Source organism: Carcharhinus amblyrhynchos, chromosome 35, assembly GCF_965287045.1.
Source record: "Carcharhinus amblyrhynchos chromosome 35, sCarAmb.v2.hapA, whole genome shotgun sequence".
Lineage (NCBI taxonomy): Eukaryota > Metazoa > Chordata > Chondrichthyes > Carcharhiniformes > Carcharhinidae > Carcharhinus > Carcharhinus amblyrhynchos.
The window spans coordinates 9,296,653-9,310,904 of record NC_137358.1 but is presented as its reverse complement, the minus strand read 5'-3'; positions in this window follow the sequence as shown (position 1 = coordinate 9,310,904).

The window sequence follows — 14,252 nt, the reverse complement described above, 5'->3', positions numbered from 1 at the left end:
GCACGGTAGCACAGTGGTTAGCACTGTTGCTTCACAGCTCCAGGGACCTGGGCTCGATTCCCAGCTCGGGTCGCTGTCTGTGTGGAGTTTGCACATTCTCCTCATGTCTGCGTGGGTTTCCTGTGGGTGCTCCGGTTTTGTCCCACAGTTCAAAGATATGCGGGTTGGGTTGCTTGGCCATGCTAAAATCACCCCTTAGTTACCTGGGATGCTTAGATTAGAGGCATTAGCGGGTAAAATGTGTAGGGATATGGGGGTAGGGCCTGGGTGGGATTGTGGTCAGTGCAGACTCAATGGGCCAAAGGGCCTCTTTCTGCACTGTAGGGTTCTATGATTCTAACGGGCAATTGATCATGGCCAATCCACCTAACCTGCACATCTTTGGACACTAAGAGGCAATTTAGCATGGCCAATCCACCCAACCTACACATCTTTGGACTGAGGGAGAAAAACAGGGCACCCAAAGGAAACCCACGCAGACACGGGGAGAATGTGCAATCTCCCCACAGGCAGTGACCCGAGGCTGGAATTGAACCTGGGTCTCTGGCGCTGTGAGACAGCAGTGCTAACCACTGTGCCACCATGTCGCCCTAAAGTGTTTGAAGAGCACAGAGGTGTAAATGAATAATGCAGCAAATCATTATTTTGAGCAGTCTGTTTGCCTCCTGCAGCGAACTCCGTACTGCCCTCAGTCCTGCAGTGTCAGTGTGGGGGCCTTGCTGGGCAAAGACTTACCCCCGAGCCTCAAGCATCTGAGTCCAGGTCTCACTTCAGGGCTGCAGTGCAGGAATCTGAGCGGCCGCTCCCAGGGGGTGCTGCACAGTCGGGCTGTGTCGTCTCTGGCGCAAGATGTTAAAGCAAAGCCCCATTTGCCTGCCCGGAGGTGGGGGGGGTGGGTGGATTTGGAAGACCCCATGCCAGTTGCAATGCCTTGTGCTCGCCAGAATTCTGAAATAATTGCCCTGTTGGAGACAGAAGTAGGAGATTTTCTAGTGCGTATTTCAGATCTCTCCATGTGCTGGGGACTGATACAGTGTTGCTTAACACATGACTGCAATGCAACAAGGAACGTGGCAGTCTCGATAATACACTCATCATAATTAGTCCCCAGCTCTTTACAAATAATATAACAAGACAGCACTCCACTTTCTTTTAAACGTTTTTAAAATTAACCTTTTTTTATTCATTTGTTGGGCATGGGCATCGCTGGCTGGGCCCACATTTATTGCCCATCCCCAGTTGCCCTTGGAGGGCAGTTGAGAGTCAACCACATTGCTGTGGCTCTGGAGTCACATGTAGGCCAGACCGGGTAAGGACGGCAGATTTCCTTCCCTAAAGGGCATTAGTGAACCGGCAGCACGGTAGCACAGTGGTTAGCACCACTGCCTCACAGCGCCAGGGACCGGGGTTCATATTCCCGCCTCGGGTCACTGTCTGTGTGTAGTCTGCGCATTCTCCTTGTGTCTGCGTGGGTTTCCTCCGGGTGCTCTGGTTTCCACCCACAGTCCAGTGTTGGTTAGGTTGATTGGCCATGCTAAAATGCCCCTTAGTGTCAGAGCATTAGCAGAATAAATATGTGAGGTTGCGGGAATAGGCCTGGGTGAGATTATGATTGGTGCAGTTTTGATGGGCTGAATGGCCTCCTTCTGCACTGTAGGGATTCTATGAATGTATGATACAGATGGGTTTTTCAATCGACAATAGTTTCATGTCATCAATAGACTCTTAATTTGAGATTTTTTTTATTGAATTCAAATTCCACCATCTCCCATGGCGGGATTCGAACCCTGGTCCCTAGGGTTCCTGCATTAGACTAGGTCATTACCTCCCCCCAGGCTCCTTAGTGTCAAAAGATGTGCAGGTTAGGTGGATTAGCCTTGCTAAATTGCCCCTTAGTGTCCAAAGATGTGCAGTCTAGGGAGATTGGTCATGTTAAATTGTTCCTTAGTGTCCAAACATGTGCAGGTTAGGTGGATTGGCCATGCTGAACTGGCCCTTAAGAGAATTAGTCAAGAGAATTAGTGAGGTAATACATGAGGTTACAGGGGTAGGGCCTGGTTGGGAATGTTGTCGGTGATGGGTTGAATGGCCTCCTCCTTCTGCACTGTAGGGATTTTACAATTCTAAATCAATTTAGCTGTTTCAATCATGTGCATTTTATTATATCAGTGCTAAAAATGATGTATGATAAAATTAAACTGAGCACATTAAGAGTCTTTAATATGGAGGGGTCATTTAGGTGCAAAACATTAATTCTCTGTTTCTCTCTCCACAGGTGCTGCCTGACCTGCTGGGTATAGTCAGCACTTTCTGTTTTTATTTGAGATTCCCAGTATCTGCAGTATTTTGCTGTTTTTCAAGTCTTTTATTTATTTTGTTATAAAACATTAATCACGATATCATTTCGGTAGGAATTTTAAAAATTAGTTTATGGAACATGGGCATTGCTGGCTAGGCCAGCGTTCATTGCCCATCCCTAATTTCCCCTTGAGAAGGTGGTGGTGAGCTGCCTTCTTGAATCGATGCAGTCCATGAGGCGTAGGTACACCCACAGTGCTGTCAGGGAGGGAGTTCCAGGATTTTAACCCAGTGTCAGTGAAGGAATGGTCAATATATTTCCAAGTCAGGGTGGTGAGGGGAACTTGCAGATGGTGGTGTTTCCGTGTATCTGCCCTTGAGGCCCTTGTCTTCCTCGACGGAAGTGGTCGTGGATTTGGAAACAGTTGCCTTAATGAGTTCCTGCATCTTGTAGATGGTACACACGGCTGCCACAGTTTGTTGGTGGTGGAGGGAGTGGGTATTTATGGATGGGGTACCAAACAAGTGGGGCTGCTTCGTCCTGTATGGTGTCGAGCTTCTTGAGTGTTGTTGGAGCTGCACCCATCCAGGCAAGTGGAGAAAATCACACTCCTGACTTGTGCTGGGTGAATAGACTTTGGAGTCAGGAGGTGAGTTACTCACCGCAGGATTCCTAGCCTCTGACTGCTCTTGTGGCCACAGTGTTTACATAACTACATTTATGGTCAATGGTAATCCCCAGAATGTTAATTGGTAAGAATTCAATGATGATAATGCCATTGAGTATCGAGGAGCAATGGTTAGATTCTCTCTAGTTGGAGATGGTCACTGTCTGGCATTTGTATGGCGCAAATGTTAATTGTCACTTGTCACTCCAAGCCTGGATATTGTCCAGATCCTGTCGAATTTTGATACGGACTGCTTCAGTGCCTGAGGAGTCACAAATGGTGTTGAATCCATTGTGCAATCATCAGCGAACATCCCCACTTCTGATGGAAGGTCATTGATGAAGCAGCTGAAGATGGTTGAGGTCTAGGATACTTCCCTGTAGAATTCCGGCAGTGATGTCCTGGAGCTGAGATGACTGACCTCCAACCATCACAACCATCTTCCTTTGTGCCAGGAATGAGTCCAACCAGTGGAGTTTTCCCCCTGATTCCACATGCCTTCTTCACCACCCCGTCCACCTGTGATGCTACTTTCAAACGAACTATGAACCTGCACTCCTAGATCTTTCTGTTCATGACCTCTGATTGTGAACAATGCCAGCAATGTCACCGACCATCCAACAGCACAAACAGGCCCTTTGGCCCACAAGTTAACGTCAGTGATGGACAACATCACTGACAGACAGAGCAACATCAACAATCAGCAATAACCTGCTCATGGACACTCAAACTGGAGAACTGTGTGCAGTTTTGGTCTCTTTTTCTGCGGAAGGGTGTTCTTGCTCTCAAGGGAGTTCAGCAAAGGTTTACCAGGCTGATTCCAGGGATGGCGGGACTGATGTATGAGGAGAGATGGACTAGGTTAGGCTTGTTTTCACTAGAGTTCAGACGAATGAGGGGGAATCTCATAGAAACTTATAAAATTCTGACAGGACTAGATAGGGTAGATGCAGGGAGGATGTTCCCAATGGTGGGGGAGTCCAGAACCAGGGGTCACAGTCTGCGGATACAGGGTAGACCATTTAGGACAGAGATGAGGAGACATTTCTTCACCCAAAGAGTGGTGAGCCTGTGGAATTCATTACCACAGGAAGTAGTTGATGTCAAAATATTGAATGTATTCAAGAGGCAGCTGGGTATAGCACTTGGGGGCGAATGGGATCAAAGGTTATGAGGAGAAAGCAGGATTAGGCTATTGAATTGGACGATCATCCATAATCGTGATGAATAGCGGAGCAGGCTTGAAGGGCCAAATGGCCTCCTGTTACACATCTTCTGTGTCGCTAGCAAGTGACACCACAAGTGGAATTTAATCCTGGTGAAGGGTCCACTCACATTGTCTGCACCCGAAAAGACTTGATTACCTGTTAAGATTTGCATTCCAACCATTATTTTGTAATTGAGTCTGTGTCTATATATGCCCTGTTTGTGAACCCAACTCTCACTCACCTGTTAAAAGGGCAGCGCTCTGAAAGCTCATGCTACCAAATAAACCTGTTGAACTTTAACCTGGTGTTGTGAGACTGTGCTTACCCATTCTCCTACTTCTCCTGCAGCCCCCCCACTGCTTCCTCAATACTACCTGACCTTCTACATACCTTTGTATCATCTGCAATCTTAGTAACAGTTCCTTTTTGAGGATTATTATATCAGATCAGTCATGCTGAATGGAGGAGCAGTTTCGGTGGGCTGGATGGCCTACTTCTGCTTCCAATGGTCCTATGTTTGTTTATTTATTTGTGTCACAAGTAGGCTTACATTAACATTGCAATGAAGTTACTGTGAAAATCCCCTAGTCGCCACACTCCAGCGCCTGTTCGGGTACACCGAGGGAGAATTTAGCACGGTTAATGCACCTAACCAAAACAGCTTTTGGACTGAGGGAGAAAACCAGAGTACCAGGAGGAAACCCACGCAGACATGGGGAGAATGTGCAGACTCCGCACAGACAGTGGTCCCTAGACGGGAATCGAACCCGGCTTCCTGGTGCTGTGAGGCAGCAGTGCTAACTACTGTGTCAACCCATGTACTCCATGAACAGTATGCTTTGTTTGCACAGCGCCCAAGAAACAATACATTTCACTGTATCCCAATACATGTGACCATATTAAATCAAATGGAATTAAATCAAAATCAAAAGAATATTCAAACAAATGAGAAACTCTTACCAAATGCCTGAGGAGCTAAATTAATCCTGGAAATGTGTGGATATTCTGTACTCGCTGCACCCCACCCGCACCTATGCTTATCAAGCAATGACTTTAACAGTGAGTTCTCTTAATGTTCAACATGTTCTTGGCATTTAACAGGCTTTGCTTTGGGGCCAGGCAGGATGTTAGTGTTTATTTACAGATGGAAAAGGTGCTGAAAAGCTCTTTTATCATGAGGTTGTTCACTGACTGAAACTTCTTCCAGTCCTGTCAACTGAGCTAATCCCTTCACAACGGATTTCCACAGTGTACACATCAGCCCATTTTTCTTTTAAATATTGACTTATTCCCAGCTTTTCCCCCACCTCATGCCTTTTTGTTCTTCCTTCTAGACTTGAGGTTCAACGCAAAACCAACGTTGACTTGACAAGTTGGCTCCACTCGACACAAAGGTTGGCCTGAGGTCTGGGGAGACTGAGACCAACACTTTCTATCCCACCCTCCCTCCACTCTTTCTGTCTCTGAGCAACATTAGATCAAGAGAAGGCCGTTGACACTCCCCCCACCATACATTAAGATCATCTCCCTCAACGCCACTTTCCCCCACTATCTCCACTTTCCTCAATGCCATTGGTCTCCAGACACCTATCGAATTAGGGGGTGGCATGGTGGCACAGTGGTTAGCACTGCTGCCTCACAGCACCAGCGACCCAGGTTTGATGCTGGCTTCGGGTGACTGGCTGTGTCGAGTCTATGCGTTCACCGTGTCTCCAAATTCCCCATGTCTGTGTGGGTTTCCTCCAGGTGTTCCGGTTTCCTCCCACAATCCAAAGATATGCAGGTTAGGTAGATTGGCCATGCTAAATTGCCCCTTAGTGTCCAAGATGTGTAGGTTAGATGGATTGGTCATACTAAATTGTCCCTTAGTGTCCAAAGATGTGTTATGTTAGGGTGGATTGGCCACGCTAAATTTCTCTCTAGTGTCTAAAGATCTGTAGGTTTGGTGGATTGGCCGTGCTAAATTGTCCCTTAATGTCCAAAGTTGTGTCAGCTAGGTGGATAGACCATGCTAAATTGTCCCTTAGTGTCCAAAAATGTGTAGGTTAGGTGGATTGGCCATGCTAAATTGTCTTTTAGCATCTAAAGTTGCATAGGTTAGGTGGATTGGCCATGCTAAATTATCCCTTAGTGTCCAAAGGTGTGTAGATTAGGTGGACTGGCCATGGTAAATTGCCCCAGTGTCCAAAGATGTGCAGGTTAGGTGGATTGGCCATGCTAAATTATTCCTTAGAGTCAGGGGGACGAGCAGGATAATCCTAGTTACCAGGATTTGGCCCATAGCCAAGTTATGACATGTCAGGTGTTACAGTCATTGCTAGGGTATAGAGAAAGATCAGCTTAATATATAGATGCATATGTTATTAGAGACTTGAAAGAGTTAGAGTTCAGTTTTAAAAGCAACACATACTCCCCATACCCTCCCCCTACACTCCCCCAACACCACACGCTCCCCATATCCATCCCCACACACCCCCAGCAACACACACTCCCCATATTTCCCCCCATCCCCAACCACAGCTCCCAGACTGGCAACACAGCCCCCTCCCCATTCTCCTCCCCTCTCTCAAAAACACACCCAGAATCCATGCAGTAGTAGCCAAAGACATTGCTGCTTAACAAGTTCTGAGGCTGCAGCACAGCCACTTCAGAGACTTTACAGCCCCTAACCCCCACCAGCAACATTGCTTGCTGCTGCCAGCACTAGGACCCTGCAAATGAAGATACTGTGAAAATCCCCTAGTCGCCACACTCCAGCGCCTGTTTGGGTACACTGAGGGAGAATTTAGCATGGCCAATGCACCATAACCACCACATCTTTGGGAGACTGTGGGAGGAAACCCACGCAGACACGGGGAGAGCATGTAGACACTACACAGACAATGACCCAAGCCGGGAATCGAACCCGGGTCTCTGGTGCTGTGAGGCAGCAGAGCTAACCCACTGTGCCACTATGCCTCTATTTACTATTCCAGATGCTGGTCTGATCAGCTGTTTGCTGGTTTTTAAAAATTATTATTGTTGCCGTTCAATTTCCCTGGTGGGCAGATTCAAAAAAAAGCTTTCCCTGTCCCTAAGGACATGACACGCACTCCCAAAGGCCTGTGGGATTAATCTAAAGTACAAAGGAAAGCAGAAATAATTGAGGTTTAAATTGACCTAAACCAGTGACAGGCTACCTGGGCTAGTGAGTGGGTGGCACGAGTGGCCCTCCTCCATCTCAGTCTCCCACAAGATTGAAATCGGGCTTGTTTACTAACCGTGACCCCATGAATAAGATTAACTATATCTATATTTCTATATATCTATCAAATATTTCATATCGAGTTATAAAAGATAGCAGTGCATACCATCTACAAGTTGCATCGCAGAAATTCACCAAAGATCCTCAGGCAGCATCTTACTTGAGAAAGGATGTACTGGCACTGGAGGGGGTGCAGAGGAGATTCAATAGGTTGATTCCGAAGTTGAGAGGGTTGGTTTATGAGGACAGACTGAGTAGACTGGGGCTATACTCATTGGAATTCAGAAGAATGAGGGGAGATCTTATAGAAACATATAAGATTATGAAGGAAATTGACAAGATAGAAGCAGAGAAGTGGTTTCCACTGTCGGGTGAAACTAGAACTAGGGGGCATGGCCTCAAAATAAGGGGAAGCAGATTTAGGGCTGAGTTGAGGAGGAACTTCTTCACACAAAGGGTTGTGAATCTGTGGAATTCCCTGCCCAGTGAAGCAGTTGAGGCTACCTCATTGAATGTTTTTATGGCAAGGATAGATAAAACTTTGAACAGTAAAGGAATTAAGGGTGAGCGGGCGGGTAAATGGAGCTGAGTCCACAAAAAGATCAGCCATGATCTTATTGAATGGCGGAGCAGGCTCAAGGGGCCTATTCCTGCTCCTAGCTCTTATGTTCTTATGTTTTAATGTTCCAACCCATGACCACTTCCATCTAGAAGGATAAGGGCAGCAGATACATGGGAACACCAACAAGTTCCCCTCCAAACACTCGTCATCCTGATTTGGGAACGTATCGGCCGTTCCCTCGCAGTCACTGGGTCAAAATCCTGGAATTCCCTCCCTAACAGCATTGTGGGTTAACCCACAGCACGTGGACTGAAGCGATTCAAGAAGGCAGCTCACCACCACCTTCTCAGGGGGCAACTAGGGATGGTCAATAAATGCTGGCCAACCAGCAACACCCAGGTTTCATGAATGAATAAAACAAAAGAAAATGCTGAATGATTTCTGTATTAATGGAACTGTCATCAATTTCAAAGGGTAAAAACAAAGGAAATATTGACGCTTTGGACACAGAGGGACCGCACGGCTCTCACAGTCAATGTTGTGAGCAATCAGCACCCACCTCACTCCTTGCTTTATGCGCGAATCACTTCAGTCACACCGGCAGGAAGAAAACTACACGGATGGGAATCAGCGGAATGTGAAGACCCTGCACCTGGGCAACAGTCAACAAAATGTCTAATGGGGGCCGCACTCAGAACCCAGATGGGCCACATGTGACCCCCTGAGCCGTGGGTTACCCACCACTGATCTAAACCTATCCCATCATTTATTCGTTTGTGATGCATTATGGATTCTTCTGGCAAAAGATTTATACACAGAGTATTTCTTAATCATAACTTTGTTTTCCAGCAAGAATTGACAATTAATTATTCAGTGTGCTCACACACACTACTGTAAACCAGGTTATACTCAGTTTGTCCATCTTTATGTTGTCTCACCGCTCCCTCTGCTGTCATTTCTATGTATTTCTCTTCAGAAATTATCTTGTTTTATCCCTCTTTTGGTCCAAAACGCAAGACCTCATGCTCGCCTGCACTGAAATCCACACTTTTGACCATTCACTGAATCTATTGATAGTTTTCTGTCATTTTCTGCTTTCATCTAAACTGCTTACTGGTTTTCAAGTTTGCTGATGACACCACCGTGGTGGGTCGAATCTCAAACAATGACGAGATGGAGTGCAGGAAAGAGATAGAGAATTTGGTGAACTGGCGTGAAGACAATAATCCTTCCCTCAATATCAATAAAACAAAGGAGATAATCATCGACTTCAGTGGAGGACATGCCCCTACCTACATCAATGGTTGAGAGCTTCAGGTTGCTAGATGTCAAGATCACCAACAACCTGTCCTGGTCCCCTTTACGCCAATGTTATAATTAAGAAAGCCCATCAACCCCTCTACTTTCTCAGGAGGCTAAGGAAATTTGACATGTCTGTTACAGCTCTCACTACTTTTTACAGATGCACTCTAGAAAGCATCCTTTATGGTTATATCATGCTATAGTTAAACAAGCCCACCAACGCCTCTACTTTCTCAGGAGGCTAAGAAAATTTGGCATGTCTGCTATGACTCTCATCAATTTTTATAGATCACCATAGAAATCATCCTTTCCAGATGTATCACAGCTTGGTATGGCTCCTGCTTTGCCCAAGACTGCAAGAAACTACAAAAGGTTGTGAATGTACCTCGTCCATTAAGCCAACCAGCCTCCCATCCACTGACTCCATCTACACTTCCTGCTGCCTCAGAAAAGCAGCCAGCATAATCAAGGACCCCACACACCCTGGACATTCTCTCTTCCGCCTTCTTGCATTGTGAAAAAGATACAAAAGTCTAAGATCACGTACCAACCGACTCAAGAACAATTTCTTCTCTGCTGCTGTCAAACATGGAATTTTCTAAGCCTCCTGTGAAAGTAAAGGCGTTGGTGGGCTTTCTTAATGATAGTGTCAGCGTGCAGAGACCAGGACAGGTTGTTGGTGATCTGGACACCCAGAAACTTGAAGCTCTCGACCATCTCCATTTCATCACAGTTGATCGTGTGTATAGATGCGGGAAATCATTTTGCGGGGCTGGAAGAAGCTGGATACACTCGGCAGATCAGTCAGTCTATGGAGACAACAGAGAGGTTTATGTTTCAGATCAGACCCTTGAACACAACTGAACCAGGTCTTGAGCACAAAATCTGACACTCTAGTGCAATACTGAGAAGGGGAAATGGGGCCATTTCTCAAGTGAGACATTAAATGGAGGCATCAAAAAAATCCCCTATTTCGAAGAACAACAAGGATGTTCTGGCCAATATTTATCCCTCCACCAGCATCACTGAAACAGGTTATCCTTCTCTTATTCATCAGCTGTGGACATTGCAGACAGGGCCTGCAATTATTGCCCAACCCTAATTGCCTTGAACTCAGCAACGTTTCACGGGGCATTTAAGAGTCAAGCATGTTGCTGTGGGTCTGGAGTCAGATGTAGGCCACGCCGGGTAAGGACGGCAGATTTCCTTCCCTAAAGGCACATTAGTGAACCAGATCTGATTTTACGAAAATTGGCAATGGTCATCACTAGACTTTTAATTCTGGATTTTTATTGGATTTGAGTTTCTGCTCCAGTGGGATTCAAACCCGGGTCCCCAGAGTTCCCCTTCAAGTTCAACTGCAAGTTCCTCTCCAAGCCACTGGCCATCCTGACTTGAAAATATGATAGCCATTCCTTTGCAGTTGCCGAGTCACAATAATGGAATTCCCTCCTCAATGGCATTGAGGGTCAACCCACAGCACATGGACTACAGCGATTCAGATGGCGGCTCACCACCACCTTCTCAAGGGGCAACTCGGGATGGGCAATAAATGCTGGCCCAGCCAGCGACACCCGTGTCCCACAGATGAATAAAAAAAGAGAATTACCCCAGGTCACTGGGTTACTAGTCCAGTGACAATACCACCATGCTTCCAAATTGGCTGCCACACTTTATATAATTTTAATTCTTAATTTTATTTGTTCATGGGACATGGGTGTCATTGGCTGGGCCAGCATTTATTGCCCATCCCTAATTGCCCTTGAGGGGGCAGTTAAGAGTCTACCATTGCTGTGGCTCTGGAGTCACATGTAGGCCAGACTGGGTAAGATTGAAATCTTAGGGCAGATTTCCTTCTCAAAAGGATATTAGTGAATCAGATGGGGTTTTGCAACAATTGACAATGGTTTCATAGTCAACATGTTCTGCACGTTAGCTTGCAGGTTCAAAGCCTCTGGCATTTCAAAAGGTATTTCACAGGATGTGAACTCCAATAACGAGACCAAAGAAATCCATCATCCTAATAGGAAATACAATAGTAGCACCCAGGGAAGATATGTTTATCTTTTAGAGTCGTAGAATCCCTAAATCTACCAATGACCAAACCTTTGGTCAATAGGTCCTAATATCTCCTCATGTGACTCGATATTAAATTTTGTTTTGACGACACAGCTTGTGATGTTTAATTGCGCTAAAGGTGCAACATAGAATCATAGAACCCTACAGTGCAGAAAGAGGCCCTTCGGCCCATTGAGTCTGCATTGAACACAATCCCACCCAGGCCCTTTCCCCATATCCCTACATATTATATCCATTAATCCCTCTAACCTACGCATTCCTGGACACTAAGGGGCAATTTCTTAGCATGGCCAATCGACCTAACCCGCACATATTTGGACTGTGGGAGGAAACCGGAGTACCTGGAGGAAACCCACGCAGACATGAAGGGAATGTGCAAACTCCATGCAGACAGTGACCCGAGCTGGGAATCAAACCCAGGACCCTGGAGATGTGAGCAGCAGTGTCAACTACTGTGCTACCGTGCCGCCCCAAGTATGTGATTGTGGTGGAGGCAGAAGCATTCAAAGATTGAACTAGGCGGTTATCTGAAAAGGAGGAATGTGCGGGTTTACGGGGAGAATGCGGGGAAATGGAACTAGGTCAGCTGCTCAATCAGAGAGCCAGTGCAAACGCGAGGGGCCAAATGGCCTCCATTTGCATTGTAATAATTACGTGATAGAGAGTCATAAAGGTTTACAACATGGAAACGGGCCATTTGGCCCAAGTTGTCCATGCCATCCAGTTTTTACCACTAATCTGGTCCCAATTGCCCACGTTTGGCCCAAATCCCTCCATACCTATCTTACCCATGCAGCTGTCTAAATGCTTTTTCAAAGATAAAATTGTACCCACCTCTACTACTGCCTCTGGCAGCTCGTTCCAGACACTCAACACCCTCTGTGTGAAAAAAACTGCCCCTTTGGACTCTTTTGTATCTCTCCCCTCTCACCTTTCAGAATCCCCTCCCTTTGAGTTGACTATCTATCTTATCTATGTCTCGCATTATTTTATAAACCTCTGTAAGATCACCCCCTCAGCCTCCAGGGGGAAAAAAAAATCCCAGTCCATCCAGCCTCTCCTTTGTCCAACAAGGGGCATACACGCGGTGGGTTGTGCGAGGGCTGCCCTTGGATGCTTCGAGAGTAGCCTAGTGCTTCACGTCGTTAGTGTACGCTTAAACTGGACCAGCTGATGGGCAACACAACAGCTCAGTGACTATCACTGTTTGCTGTGCAGGTACATGGATTTGGGCCAGTGTCTGTGGAAGTTTGCGCATTCTCCCCGTTCTTGCGTGAGTTTTCTCCGGGTGCTCCAGTTTCCTCCCACACCCCAAAGATGTGCTCTTAGGCTAATTCCTGTAACAAATTGTCCCTAAATTAGTCTCCCCTCAATCTGGTTTCCAATGTGGAGTGCCATTAGCGTAGACAAGGGTCATGGGTGGAAGAGGGGATTCACAATGTTGAAATGGCAGCGTGGGCTCGTTGGGCCGAAGGGCCTGTTTCCCGTGCTGTGTTGTTCTTTGTTCTTTATAACTCAAACCATCGAGTCCGGTAGCATCCTACTCAATCTTTTCTGTACTCTTTCTAGTCTAATAATATCCTTTCTATAATAGGGTGGCCAGAACTCTACTTTTCTACTCCAGTCCTTTTGCAATAAATGCCAACATCCTCTGGTAGGGTGAGATAAAGTGTGAAATAGAAGCGGTTTTTGTGCATATCTGGGGGGGGGGGGTCAAGCAGTTGGGAAACTTATTAGGTGCCAATTTTAGAAAATAATTGGGTGGCCAAGTAGGAGTGATAAATTTAACACCAGCAGGAACAAATGGCACAGATCCCAAAACAAACCCCAAGTGAAAAATGTTTATGTAGATCCTTTAGATCACATCAATTCAGCTATGTGGTTAGATTGGTGATGATCGTTCAAGATTGAGAGGATATTTGACAGAGGTATTCAAAACCATGAGATAAGAATCAAAGTAATTAGAAAGAAGCTGTCGCCAATGGCAGAGAGATCAAGACTGGCAAAAGAGAACAGGAGAAAAATCATTTTTTTTAACACAGCGATTGGTTAGGATATGGAACCACCCAAGAGGTGTAAGAGGCAGCTTCAAGAGCAGCTTTCACAAGGAAATTGGAAAACTATCAGAGAATCACTTAATTATTACAGCACAGAAGGAGGCCATTTGGCCCGTGTTTACACGTGTTCTCCAAATGAATGACTGATCTAGTTCCATTTCCCCGCCTTCTTCCCGTAGCCCCGCACATCCCTTCTTTGCAGATAACCATCCAATTCAATTTTTGAATGCTTCATTTGAACCTGCACTCTCAGGCTCTGAGGAGTGCATTCGACTCTTAACCACGCATTGCGTGTGGAAAAAAACATTTTGTCACATCACTTCTACTCATTGACTCAAATCTGCACCCTCTCAATATTTTTATTCATTCATGGGACATGGGTGTCACTGGCTGACCAGCATTTATTGCCCATCCTTAGTTTTCCGATAGCAGTTGAAAGTCAACCACATTTCTGTGGTTCTGGAGTCACATGGAGGCCAGACTGAAGGATGGCAGATTTCCTTCCTTAAAGGATATTAGTGAACCAAATGGGTTTTTCCGACAATCGACAATTGTTTCATGGTCACCAGTAGATTCTTAATTCCAGATATTTCATATTGAATTCAGATTCCACCATCTGTCATGACAGGATTGGAACCTGAGTCCCCAGCGTATTCGCTGAGTTTCTGGATTAATAATGTAGACTATTAATCACTCTTCGCCCTTTGTCATTCAAAGCAGAAGGAAATATTGCAGGTCCATGGGAATGTGACTGGAATTCAGCTGTTTGGGGGACTAGCGGGGACACCACGGGCTAAAAGGCACAGTAGTTAGCACTGCTACCTCACAGCACCA